This window comes from Diceros bicornis, chromosome 2, assembly GCF_020826845.1.
Source record: "Diceros bicornis minor isolate mBicDic1 chromosome 2, mDicBic1.mat.cur, whole genome shotgun sequence".
In the NCBI taxonomy this organism is placed as follows: domain Eukaryota; kingdom Metazoa; phylum Chordata; class Mammalia; order Perissodactyla; family Rhinocerotidae; genus Diceros; species Diceros bicornis.
Window position 1 is genome coordinate 55,502,004 of NC_080741.1, and position 14,562 is coordinate 55,516,565.

Sequence of the window (14,562 nt, forward strand, 5' to 3'; positions counted from 1 at the left end):
TTAATTTTAACTCATTTAAATTTAAATAGTCACATGTGGCTAGCAGCTACTAGATTAGACAGTGCAAGTCTTAGACTTTTGCTTTTCCCTTGGAAGGCATCCTCTCTAGCCAAATGGATTTTTCACCTCTTGCTTTTGTGCCTCTAAACCTTCACGCTTGCAGGGTGCTGCATACAGCCGTGTGGTTTGTACACTGCAAAAATGTGCCCTTCTAAGGGTGAAGGTAGGACCTGGAATTGAGGCAGTGCTTGGCTCAGCAACCTGCTTGTCCTGGCATGGGGCTGGATCTGCAGAGAGGATGGGCTGTTTTTTCTAGTTCACCTCCCCAGAAGGGAAGCCATACTCAAAGGTACCTTTATGTTAGCAATGTCCCTGTGTACCTACCCTCCTACTTATTACCTCTCTGGCCAAAGTCATCTTGTCTTATGAGCTAGCCCAAACTCCTCTTTACTCACTAAGCTTTTCCCTCCTCTGAACTTCCAGAACTTTCTTTCATCTGTGAAACATGATGGAGGACAGTGGTTAAGAGTTCAGTTTCTGAACTCATGTGCCTAGTTGGAATCTCTACTCTGTCACCTATGTGTGACCTTGGGCATGTTATTTTCTCTCTCTAAGCCTCAGTAACACTCAACTATACAATGGGACAACAATAACACTTCTCTCCTAGGGTGGTTTTAAGGAGGAAATGACAATGTGATTAGGTTCATAGCATGATGCCTGGCTCAGAGTGAGTGTGGATTGCATGTTTATATACTCATTCTTCCTTTCAATAAATATTTATTGAGCATCTACCGCATGCCAGGCGCTGTGTCAAGCTCTGGCAATCCAATGATGAGTAAACACAGATAAAATCCCAGCCCACATCGAGGCGTGTGGGGAGCACAGGTGATGTTTCACATGATGACACAAACAGCTGTAGAACTTCAATGGGGACAAATCCAAAGGAAAGATTCCTGGTGCTATGAGAGCTTGTGGTAGGTTTTGTCCTACTCAAAGAGGTCAGAAAAGACTTCTTTGAGGACAGGATGCTTGAGCTGAGACTGGAAGGAGGATGAGTAGGTGTTGACTAGTTGAGGAGAGGGAATGGTGTTCCAGGCATGAGGAACAGCATACGCAAAGGCCTTTGCTGGGTGCGACTGAAAAGCCCCCAGAGGGAAAGAAACAAAGAACAGGATGGGGCATGGTATGAGACCAGGCTGCAGAGGTCAGAGGGGTGGCCTGGGCAGGGTCTTGTGGGCAGTGAAGGAAGAGCAGGGGAAGGACATGGTCTGTTTTGCTTCTCCACAAGATCTCTCCAGCTTCAGTGTGAAGAATTGATCAGACAGTACACAGAGTAGAAACAAATAGATCTGGAAACCACTGCAGCCCTCTAGGCAAAAGATGATGGTGGAGAAAGAGACAAAAAAATGTTTGGATTCGAGAAGTATTATTACTTTCCCATCATCCAAAAATTAATGACATACAATTTTTTGATGGTTAACAGAGTTTCGCATTTCTCTTTATTCAAATCTCCTACCACTGTCTGAAATGCTATGGCCTGTCATCCCAATTGGAGGATAGGGTCTTTGTAGGCAAGAGTTATTTTATATTTATTTGTATAACTTGCATGGCACCCTGCTTATAGTAACTTCGAAAGGAATATTTGCTAAAGTGTTTTCTGAATTTCATGTACTAGTGAAAGGGACAGTAGTATGAATGGCTGAAAACCTGAGAGGGTTGTGGAGTATGTGATGATAGAAATCTCTGTTTCTCTGTGTTGCCAGAGGAACCATGCAAAACTAGTGAGGGAAAGAAAAATACTCAATTATCCCAATTAGACAGAAGGAGGACTTTTCCAGATGGGCAAGTCTTACCTGAAGGATGTGAGTAAAACCAGCATAACAATACTTACCCCCCAGGGTCCTTGCAATGAAAGACAGGATCTAAAAGTGATCTTTGTGTGTGCTCTACATGCAGAGGTTGGCGTTATTCCTTATAGAAAGAGCACAAAATAACCAAGCCCATTCTTCTTTCTTATGATCTTCTCAACTTCAAGCTTTTCTTTTCTTTTTTGTTTTTAGGGGAAAGCAGCAGAAATCCCAACTCAAGGTGACTTAAACCACAAGGAAATTACTTTCTCAAATAACAGGTGGGCCAGAAGCTGGGTGTTCTGCAGGAAGGTCCTGCAGCTCCTCAAGGACAAGATCCTTTCCCTCTGCTTTGTATAGCGCCAGCCTCAAACCAAAGCTGGGTCCCTTCAAAGTCATGAGGTAAGTAGGACAGCCCGGGCAGGATTTTGTTGGCATGGAAGAGAAAGCTCTAGAGCAGCAAATGCAGTAACATGCTTCCTTGCCTATCCTCATCAGAGGAAAAGGAAAACTTCTCCCCATTCCCTTCAGTCTGATTGGACAAAAAAAGGTCCCGTGCCTGTTCCCAGACCGATCACAAGCTCCATGAAAAATGCCATGCTCTGATTGTGTTGCAGTAAGTGAGATTTACCCCTGGAGCTGAGAATAGAAAGCCTTCCTGAACAAAATTGGGTGTGCAATCACAAGTAGAAAAGGGAGGCAGATGTTGGAAAGGCAACCAAGTATGCCTTCCTAGTATGAGTTGCTTTCTAGAAAAAGATTACTTCATAACTCACTCAAGTTCCACTTCATTCATCCGTCCATTCGTCCACTCACTCAATGAATATTTATTGGGTGCTTACTCTGCGTTGGGCTCTAGGCAAGCTTATTGATGCACCTCAAGAATTTTTCAAATACCTCTGCACATATTTTTCATTCACTTGCCACATATGGAGGCAAGTAGCCATACAAAGAGACAGATGTATTCATGTGGCACGTTTTAAAAAACCAGTGCTCCTAACACTCAGTTCTCACATTCAGATCTTCATAAATCTGGATTCCAAGGGGACCAGGTCACGATATCATTTTGGGCCAGTGTCAAGGAGGATTTACGATGGTTGTTTGCATGACCCAACCATATGCTGTGGCTGGGAAATACTCCGGTTAGCCTGCTTTGACGTATGTATTGATGACAAAGAAAGTTACACCACACCACAGGAGAAAAGCAACATGAAAACATTCCCCAATTTATCAGTGAACTGCCTGTAGAAATAACAGCCTTCCTGGTAAAATCAAGAGATGATTAAAAATAATTAATGGATGCTTCTTGAAAAAGACATAACAATCGGAAGGTCTGGAAGCCAGCTGTCGTAACATTTCTTGAGAAGAAGGTGCATTTTATCGGCTCCGTGAAATGTGTGCCTAAAGCCCCTCAGTAAAAGGCAGGAAAGGCAGACCTGACCCAGAGATAATGCTGGTTTTCTGTTCTTGTACCCTTTCAGCACAGAGCCCAAGTCTTGGGAAACAAGGTGTGATTTTCTGAACTGACTTGATCTTTTCCTGTGCGTGACCTGAGAAATCGGAGTGACTTACGTGGGGATCTGAGAGAAGGGGATCCCTTATCTTTACACACACCAACCACTCAATTTCAGGAGTAGAGCCACAGAAAGAAGGAAGAAAAATCCACTGAGTCTTGGTTTCCTCAGCTATTAAATAGAGACAACACTATGTATATCATGAAGATGGGTTTGAAGATTAAACAAAATACTATACATATAAAATACCAGCAAGAGCAAGGAGTGGGGGCGGAGTTGACTATAAGGAGGCAGCATTCTCTAAAAGAGAAGTGAAACTGTTCTGTATCTTGATAGTGGTGGTGGTTACATAGTTGTAGGCATTTGTCGAAAGTCATAGCCCTATACACCGAAAAGAGTGAATTTTAATTTATGTAAATAAAATGCCCAGATACACAATTTTTAATTGATAAATCCTTAAGTGCCAAGCTAGATGTTCATAATAATAATAAAATACAGTCTGCAGTTTCAAGGAGGTAGTCATTTTTGGGGACAGACATGTAAAGTGTTACCTTCCTCACCACTTCCATGAAAGGTCTCTTCACGTACACTCGGCTCTTGGATTCTCAGGTTTGTCCTGCTCCTGTCCCATCTGCACACACTGTTCCCACTGCCTGGCACAATCTTCTCTCCTCTCTCCTTCTTTTGGTTAGTTCCTCTTCACCTCTTGGACCCTGGCATCTCTGCTTAGTCACTTCCTCCAGGAAGCCTTCCTGGAAGTCTTCTTCCCTGGGCTCAGGCGCATGCTCCCTTTTGGTGCTCCTCAGCACTTCCTGCCTGTAGCTCTGCTTACATGCCCGGTGCTTCCATGGCTTTGAGTTGGTGAAGGTGGGAACTCAGAGTCTTGTTTGCTCTTGTACTCTAGCACCCAGGACAGTGCCTGGGCCATGAGACGGAGGAGAGAAATATTTTTTAGTAGATGGCGGGTGGATGGATGGTGGAGAGGTTATAAGTGAAGAATAAATAAAGCCCACTTTGACATCTCTACTTAGTCACGGTTCTTTACTTTGACAAGTAACAGGAGCCAACTTGAACAAGCTTAAGCAAAATAGAGAATTTACTGACAGGATATCAGAAGAGCTCTGATACTCAAAAATCATTGAGTTACATGAGAAACTAGAACCAGCAACCGGATAGCTGGTAGAAAACCAGGCAAAATTTTTTCTCCATCTCTAATCTCCACTTTTTTCTGTGGATCAACTTCAGTCTTCTCTCTATTACAACTTTCTTCTCTCTGTTCCCACATGCCTGTGTTGGAAAAAGGTCACCCAACAACTAGTTGTCCCTTTTACTTGAAAGGAAATAGCCCAGCCTGACTGGCTGTTTGTAAATCCCAATGCTAAAATCCTAGAAGGAAGAATCTGATTGTTTCACTTTGGGCCAGATCTCTACCTGCACATCAAATAACTCTGGCCAGAGTCGGGGGGCCCACAGCACAAACATGACTGCCAAGGTTGACTTAGTTCTTAGAGGAGAAGTGTTGTTTTTGGGTTGAGCAGACACTCCAATTGGTGATCATTAGTATGGCAGACTCATTAGGTGACCCCCATGATCCTCATCTCCTGGTGTTCACAACCTTGAGTGTCGGCAGGGCCTGTGACGTGCTTTTAACCAATAGACTATGATGAAGGTGATGGGATATATGTGACTACGTGTATATGATTACGTAACATAAGACCATAGTATCCCTCTTGCTGCCATCTTTCCCTCCCTGAATTGCTTTGAGGTGGCAGGTGGTCATGTTAGGAGACCCTACATGCTAAGGAGCTGAGGGTGGCCTCTGGTCAACAGCCATTAAGAAACTTAAGTCCTCAGTGCCATGACCACAAGCAACTAAATTCTATCAACAACCTGAATGAACTAGGAAAAAGACGCTTCCCCAGCCGAGCCTCAGATGAGATCATAGCCCCAGTCAACCCCTTCATCGCAGCCTTGTGAGATCTTAAGCAGAGGACCCATTGTTAGCAATGCCTGGAATTCTGACCCACAGAAATTGTGAGATAATAAATGTGGGTTGTTTTGAGCTGCTAAGTTTGTGGTGATACCGTTACACAGCAATAGAAAACTAATAAAATCGTATAATATTTTTCAATTAAAAACACAAAAGAAGGTTAATATGTTCTGAGTACAAACTTGTAAGGTAACATTCAAATCAAGGCCACACTGTTCTAGATGGTCAAAGAATGGCATGGTAGCCACACCTGACAGTCAGTTGAAGGGATGTCCTGAGCCTTAGGAGGTCACGTAGTGGAGGAGGTTTCACTTTGATCCTCAGGCTCTGCCAGGATGCTGATATGTTCTGTTGGGAAATTTGCTTCCAGGAGATCGAGTGGTGAGCTCAGCTGGGAGCTTTGAGATATCATATTTAAGATGCCAACCTCAGGAGTTCAAACTGGTAGGGAGCCCAGAGGCAGCAGGTAGGAGCCCAGGGAGGAATGTGAGAAGAGGCAGCGAGGAAGGGTGAGGCAGGCTGGAAGCTTCTGTCTGGAGCTGTGTCTGCAGTGTACCTTTAGTGTGCCTGAACTAATTGTGGTCTTAAAGATACGGGTGTTGGGTGTTGCTACGTTGGAAGTGGGGATTTAGGTGTTGCACACACCTACTTCAGGGAAGGGGCCTCATCTCTCACCCCCAACTTTTCTTACCACAGGTAGCTGGTGCACCAGTCGGGAAAGACAGCTGGTTCCTTCTCCTACATGAAGTAGAGAGCGACTGTAATGCTGGAAATATCCACATGATTGTCCAGACGTCGCTGATAAAAATTGCCTGTGATGCTTGTTAAAAATCCAGATTTCCAGACCTTTGCCCTGGAATTCCCACTCCAGTAGGGCTGCTTGCACCCAGGAATCAGCGCTTTCAACAAGCCCTCCTGTGACTTGTGTCATCAGGGCAGTTTGGGAAACCTCTGTACACGAGTGTTGGTGGAGTTTGCCCAGCATGATGTCAATAGTTCTTACCATATATTACAGAGGTTGCCGCATTCTGATATCGAAAATGATGCCCATCTGAGACCCCCCCACCCCCCGCTCCTGAGTACCAGCTGGAACGCTCAAAGAATCTCCACAGCAAATGATCTGTTGATGTACTTCCCAAACGGACTGGGTCAGGAGCCTGTTCTAACTATCCCCACCGCCCACCCACACACCCAAGGAACACTCGAGGAGCTGGTCTTCCACTAAGACTCTTTGGGAAATAAAGAACATGCACCAAAATCGATGCTCGCAGACAGAATGCATCTGAGCTGTCTTGGTGTGGGGAGGTCAGCCAAAGCCCCTCACTCTTCCTCCCCTGTAGGTCCTTGTTTCCTCTGGATCCAGTAGCCCAGTCAGGCAGGCCCCTGTCTTTGCTTTACCTTCTTGTTCATCCTTGTCAACGCTCTACCCCTCCCCACTAAAATGCAGTCCTTAACAAGCCCGTCTGCTCACGTGAAACCAGGCTGCTTCAATTCCAAGTGACACCTCCACTGGAAAGGGCTGGCAGAGGCAGCCTCACCTCTCCTTGGTGTATGTGTAGAAGAACCATGAGCTGGGGAGTGAGCCCACTGTGATCTTGCAGGGCAGTGGAGGAGGAGGAAGATTGACTTTCAAGGAAAGCTCTTTTGGCTTCTGAGCTCTCGTTTACCTGGCTTTGTCCCTCTTTCCCTGGCCAGTCCTGCTGGATGCTGACTGTGGCCCCCCCTAAGATCAGGCCAGCCCTGAGATATCATTCGCTAAAGGGACATGGCCCAGGCAGGAATCGATGGCTGCTATTGAACAAATGGGCCTAGCACAGCTCCTGGCTAATAGTAGGTGCTCCAGCCCCATAAAACCACATGGTTGTTTGGTCTCCAAGGAGCATGGCCTGCACAAACACAATTAATGAGTCAAAAGTAATAAAAAGGAATGGAGTTGCTTTCTTCCTGTATTTTGAAAACAAGAAAGAAGATACTGGTCCTTTCAAGCCTTATTGCAATCCCATTTCTTGTCTTCTACCTTCCCCAGACCCTGCAACTATACTGGAACCACCCTAGCCCACGATATACGCACACACACTGACACACACACACAGAAACACACACTCACACAACACGCACATGCATGTGGACACAACAAACACATCCAACATGCACACACACTCCTGCTGTGTTCCAAGGATGTCACCTTTCTTTCCTCCTCCTCCATCTCCTCTCAGTGTTTTATTATGGAAAGTGACTCAGCCTCGACCATCCTCTAAGGAAGATTCTGTCCTCTTACAGACAGTGCCTGAGGAGGAGAAACAGAGAGTCCACCATAAGATTCTCTCCACTGGGGTGAGGCAGAAGATGGGTCTATGAATGCCCCACAGTCCATTTATCCCACTAGCTGTTATTACAGGCAGGTGAGAAATCATGTAGAGTCAGCTGCTTAAAGCCAGAACTTTCTAATATCTGGAGGTGAGAAAACTAGAACTGTTCCTCTTTGCCCCCACTAGGCTGTGAGCTCCGTGGCAGCTGGGCTCATGCCCTGTGGTCTGCGTCTCTCTAGCACCTAAATCATGTGTCACACTTGGCACAAAATCTCCCAGAAGGAATCATTTATTGGGTAGTTATTATGTACAGACAGGTAATTTACACATATTAATTAATCTTTGCTCCAATCCATATCATTGGAGAGTATGAGTTTTAATATAACAATAATAGCACTAAAGCGCCTATCTAGCCCTTACCAAGCACTCTTCTGAGTTTTTAACACACATTAACTCATTTAATCTTCACAACGATGCCACGAGGCAGATCATTATTATCCCCGGTTTACACATGGGAAATGTAAGGCACAGAGAGACTCCACTCCTTGGCTCAGAAGCAGAGCCTGTAAGAGATGGAGGCCTGATGGGGACCCAGTCCTGTCCTTAGCTGAAGCTCACCTGCCTCTCATGGTATTGTGGGTCAGAGCACATTCTCTGGACCTGGGCAGCTTGATTTGCAGGTTGACCCTGAACTTTCTGGAAGTATGAGCTAGAGTCACTTACTTCATTCAAACCTCAATTTCCTCAACTGGATAAAGGTGATTTTAAACTCAAAACTTTCTGTGAGGACTGAGTTAATATACGTTTCTAGAACAATGCCTGGTGTGTATTAAACCCTTCATGAATATCACTATTATTATTAACATTAGCACCATTTTGCAGAAGAGAAAACAGACGACCAGAGAGGTTAGGTCACTTGCCTAAGGTCACACAGCTCATTAGTGGTAGATATAAGGTGGGAACCTAGGTTGGCCTGACTTTGATCTTTTTATCTAGCAAACTTTGCCACTACAATTTCATTGAGACCTCGAGTCAGAAAGTACAGCAAATTGTTTGGACAGTTCATTTCTTCTAATTGAGGACCACTCCTGTGTAGAGCCAGCTCCCAGTGACACTAGACACTCTAGGGTGCACGTTCCCAGGTCTTCAGGTAATCAACAGAATTAAATCTAAACATCAGATTACATCCTGTCTGATATTCTGCCTTCCTTAAACACTCATAAAACTAATATCTTTGCAGACAGCTTTGCTATTTTGCAAAGCCTTTTCCACCCTCTTTATTCTCTCTGGCCTCCCTGCATTAGCCCCACTCCCTCAAGGGCACCTTGGCATGGGCTATGGTTCACTACATGTGGTTTTCAGCCCACCTGTGCCAGACAGGGTCGCTCAGGCACTCTCTGCGACAAGCGAATCTCCAAAGGGTTGAAACTCAAGTTTGGAGAGCTAAGGCTCTGAAGGGCATGTGCAGTTCATGAAACGGGTGGCTGGTGTGAGCCCCCAAACTCTGGATCGCCATTTGAGGGAAGTAAGCTGAGCCCAAATTAAAGGAAGCCCTGTTTTGCATTTTGGGGAGTAAATTCATCTAATTCTTACCTCACTACCCCTAAAAGTGATACAGATTAAACTCTCAATTGCTTCAAATTAAACTCCAAATTGCTTCAAGAATATATTTTATAAACAACAAATTCATAGTGAGTTACATAGAAAGCAAGAGGTGCTAAAACTCAAACTGGCATCTTTGCATGTCTTTGACTTTTGGGGTTGATGTCAAAAGAATAACTGTATTTTCCAACAAATTTATCAGACATTATTTTGGTAAAAGTTATCTGGTTCAGACAATTGTCTTCTCACTGAGTGAAATTTCAGTGATGTTCTATTTGCATATAACTAACTGATAAATGCCATCTGCTCAGGGATTAAAATGAAAAATACTATTGTTATTAAATCAGAGTAACTGATTTTGATTAGACATATTATATACGAGAATAGTCTGGGGTCTGGGAATAGATCTATAAACTTCTGCACTCAGAAATCAGGGTCCTAATAAGCAAGACAGTGCCAGCAAGCTGCAAAGCATGGTTTTTATTACTATTTCCTGTGTCTCTGGTGTCGGAGGAAAATATAACTATGCATAAAAATCGTATTGCATTGACTTAAAATATTACTTGCTTAAAGAAAACTCCAAATTAAAACAAAACAAAACAAAAATGAATTAACAGATCATTTTCTCAGCCAGAGATGAATTCTCCCTTATTTTTATTAGTTGACATGTGTTTTAACAAAGTATCTTAAATTACCAGCACTATTAAGATGTCTTGTTACATTCCTGTGACATAACATCTTCAAGGATCCCACTACATGAACATGAGGCTCTAATATTTTATGATTCAAGGATCCTAAATACAAATTTTTTTCCTAAAAACAACCCAAAAAAGTGCAGACTTTTAAAAAGTTAAATAAAAATATAAGGTCATCAGTGGGATAGCGTAATTTAAAGCAACCCATGGGAGATCTTTCTGTGATGTCAATAATTAGTTCCTGATGTATCTTGTTGTTTTTTTTTTTAAGCTCATCTTCTTGTATCTAAAATGAGCTTAGTATAAAAAATAGAAGTCCTCCTTAAGCTTGTGTACTTCACAAGCTTTTGGATCCATTGCACGAATAAATACTATTTTTTTTTACATCTTTGATAGTTTAATCTATTAAAAAATTGCCTTCATTGTCTCAGGCAGAAAACTTTCTTCTTAATTCCAACAATTATTCTGTTTAAAGCTCAATGTTTGTTGGAGACACGACAAGGATTTTTGACAGCTCTGCCTGACTTGATCCTGTGGTCCAGGCACCTGTCTGCTTGTTCGCTGGGATCTGGGGATGTCAGAGCCTTAACTGAAGGCGGTGGGGCTGCCTATTTCTTGCAGGCTGACTCCAGCTGCCTTGAGGGAATTTGGTTCTATTCTTAATTTTCTGCCTCACCTGGAGCCCAACATGCACCTTATTTTCTATTCCTACCAAACTAATTTAGAACATCGAACACACCCACAAGGTTTGATCATTTTTGACAGTCCTTAGAAACCCAAGCCCAGTGTTCAGAGAAATGTGAGCATTTGAAGGAAGGGAAGACTCAGATGAATGGATGAAGGAGCGCTCTCCCTCAAGATCCCTAAAACTGCAGCAGTGTTAGCTGCGCCACTGGTGAGGCAGGTCTCAGAAGCGTGCAAACATTCCCCCTGCCTTCACTCTCAGCCAAGACGCTTCTACCTCTCAGCCGGTATTTCCACAAACTCGCTGTCCGCCTTCCTGTTATGGGTGGGTAAACTGACCAAGCCTTTTATTTGAAAACTTAACACCCTTCCTTACTTAAACTATGGAGAAAACTCAAGATACCAAACACATGCAGAGGAAAGAAATGGTAGCAACTGAATAATAGATCTTGGGGCAACACATGGGTGTGTTCATAGTTTCACCTGTGTTCATTTTCCTTGAGACTTAATTTTCCATCCTAAGTTAAGTGTCTAAAGGTAGAGGATAGACTCTCCTGAGGTTCCTGTCAGCTTCTGGATCTTTGAGGCTGGAGTTCAAATTATTTTGTTCTTAAATGGAATTGCTTCTTTCTCTACTACTAAACAGATGATTTGGCAGAAAAGTTAATGATCCTGGGGTTTATTACCTCTTCCCCCCTTTTAAGAAATATCTTGTATTTCCCTCCAGGGCAGAGATTATACGTCATTCCTTTCAAGATCTGCACAAAGCAAGGGGCCAACATATTCTGAACTGATTTGAAATTGCATGTTTTGATGACTTGATAATTAAATTTCTTATGAACCTGAGATTATCCAAAGAGAGTTAAGGATTAGTCTTTAAAATAGAAGAATATTTTAAAATGATATAGATCTATGTGTCCTGACACAGATCTCTAAGACACAATCTTGAGGAAAAGAAAGTATGGAACAATGGTTACAGTATGATACTGCTCATGTTGTTTAGAAGACAAAGTAATCTTCAAAACTATTTGTTTCTTTAGGCATATATCTCTGAATGCAAATGCACAGAAAAACAACAGAAAAGCTATACATCGTGCTGACAGCAGTGGAGACCTCTGGGAAGAGAGTAAAATGGAGAGAAGGGATTTGACATTACCTGACATGCTTGTATTTTAACAACCAAACTTTACTAATTCAGTACTTGTGTTCCTAAAAATAAGCAATAAAGTAAAAAGTCTAACAAATTTCAAGGCACCAGCAGAATTCAAACAGAGAAAATAAATAGAGAGTTGCACAGCTTATGAAAGCAAGGTGGAAACGCACAAAATGCCTCTTAAAACAAGCTGCGAGTGACGTGGAAAGGATAATGTTGGAGGCACTTTTCCAATGCAGCATGCCGTTCAAATGGACTCTGGAAGGTGATATAAATTAGCAGAAATCATCCTAATGTGCACCAAATGCAGAAGCAGAGCCATTTGGAAGAGCTACCCATTTTAAAAACAAATCTTAAAAGAACCTCTTTTAACATGGACATCAATAAACAGATATATATTTACATTGAAAATAACTTACGTTATTCTCATAAGTTTCCCATTTGGGATGAATAGACAGGTGAAAGAGGTTTTTAGCTTATAAAAGGACAATTCAATTTAAAGCTTTTAAATATTTTGATTCTAATGGCTTTTGCGGGGATTTGGAAATTATCTAAAGATTTTGATGAAAGTCTCCTCACTTCAATGTTTAACAAAACATTTACGAGGAAAAATTTCATCTTGGTTGAAAATAGAATTTTTCCACCCAGCCTATCAATATCTCTTTTTCTCTATTATTTTGTTGAATTACTATAATATGGTTTCATTGTGAAACATTTCAGGGTCACTGCAGAAAACTGGAAGTCACAGCAAGTAAAAAGGAAAAAACAAACAAACATAATTTAACTAGCAATATCAATCTTGGATTATATCTTTGCATCTTATGCATACATGTATCCATATCACAAAAAATGATACTGTTTTGCAAAAACATTTTTAACTTAACATATTGAAACATTTTTCATGCTAATAAAATTAATAATTAGATATTTTAAAACCTGGGGACAAGAATGCTTCCTGTCCATCAAAGTACTCTAGTGAAGAATTCACTCCATAAAAGCCGTTGGTTGGGGCCAGCCCCATGGCTTAGTGGTTAAGTGCGTGCACTCTGCTGGCGGCCCGGGGTTTGAATCCCGGGCGCGCACCGACGCACCGCTTCTCTGGCCATGCTGAGGCGAAGTCCCACATACAGCAACTAGAAGGATGTGCAACTATAACATACAACTATCTACTGGGGCTTTGGGGGGAAAAAATAAATAAATAAAGTAAAAAAAAATGTTAAAAAAAAAAGTTGGTAGTTTTGAGCAATCACATAATAACTTTTGAATGTTCTTCACTTAGTATTCTCAAATAAGTCACTTCATTTGATCCTCCCCAAATCTGGGGAGGTAGGAGGAGTCAGCGCTGTTAACATCCACGCTTTCCGGGAGAGACAGCGAAGACTCAGCGTGTCCACAGCCTCCCCAAGCTCAAGCTCAGCTTTGAGGCAGGGGCGCAGGACCTGAGCCCAAGTCTCCTGATCCTAAATCCCCTGGCCCACTGCCTCCTCCTTGTACACAAGGAGCCTCCTCAAAATTGTCCAGCACCGGGCACCCCGGCCCCCTCTCACCTCGTAGTACCTTATTTTACTGTTTCTCAAAGCACTTTTTTCTGCCTCTTAGTAGTTCCTACTTTTAAAGGCTTACGTGTTTCTCGTTGTCTCTGCGAGGACAGCCACACCACGTTGGTGTCTAGCTGGAGCCCAGCACCCAAGCACAGCACCCCCTCATAACAAGTGCTCAACAAAGGCTTGCCGAATGAACGTACACCATGGCCTCCCCGGCTTGAGCAAGCACAGAGTGGAGGGTTGTGCAAACAGACGAACAGGGGCTCGGATGAGCGTGCATATCTGGTTAGGTCAATCAGGTTCTTCCTCCAAACTGAATCAATGCGCTGATGGGATTATATGAAATTCCTAACTTCCAGCTCTGGGGCAAATCCACAAAACAAAAGAAGATGGCATAAAAAGCAGATAAAACAACCATTATTGTTTTGAGCTGTAAACAGCTCGTTATTTGAGCTAAAAAAACCCAAAACAATACAAAACAAAAAATAACAGCAATTGGTTAAAAAAAATTCTGTTCAGTGAAGGGGAAATATCAATCAATAGTTTCATATTATTTGAATAACCAGATGATGAGATTTTTGTCACTTCCTAACCAGCTATTTCTATGTGTATTATAGAAAATATTGGGGTACATCTTTGCAGTTCGTTTTATTGTTAATTGCTGTCGCTATTTTAAAGAAAGACCAATAGGAAGGCCCCCTAGTGGCACGTTACCGATTACTTCTCTCCTTGATCTGCAAGTTCAAAATCCTTCACTAAAAACAGTCCTGCGCACGCTGCTCTTTCTATTTAAGCGCTATTAGTCAGAAGCACTTTAAAAAACCAGCTTTTCTCACAAACGGCTAAAAGTTCTACATTCCAAATATTTATTCTCTTTTAAGAATTCGTTGTCTTTTCTATGTTTACAAACATAAGAACTCCTATATAAAGCTAAGGGAGAACAAAACCGTATTTCTATCTCCTGACTACTAGTCTATTTGAGGGTTTTGTTTTTTCCTAATCATTTTTATCCCCAGAAACATTGACCTGAAGAACCTCTCATTATATATTATTACACATTTCACTGTGGAATGTCTTTATTATCAATTTTTCTCCAACTTATTTACCTTAGTAGAATAGTAGTGTTTTAAGTAAATATATTTGGAAATGACTTATTTTTGAAGTTTTTTATTTTAAAGAATAACTCACTTCATTTTCAAAAATATTAAACCAGTGTTTGAGTAG

The 14,562-nt window shown here is 42.2% G+C and overlaps 1 long non-coding RNA gene across 2 annotated transcripts in view; it reads left to right on the forward strand.

Annotated features, from left to right (window-relative positions):
* Nucleotides 1-7,428, forward strand: part of LOC131417641 (uncharacterized) — a 32,029-nt gene extending 24,601 nt beyond the window's left edge. Inside the window, exons 5-6 of one of the 2 annotated variants that reach the window (XR_009222732.1) lie at nucleotides 2,061-2,249; nucleotides 6,048-7,428. This is a non-coding gene — a long non-coding RNA (uncharacterized LOC131417641). Of the gene's footprint in view, nucleotides 1-2,060; nucleotides 2,250-3,328; nucleotides 4,237-6,047 lie in introns of those variants that run through there. The other variant, XR_009222734.1, reaches the window with a different exon arrangement.
* Nucleotides 7,429-14,562: the final 7,134 nt, after the last annotated feature.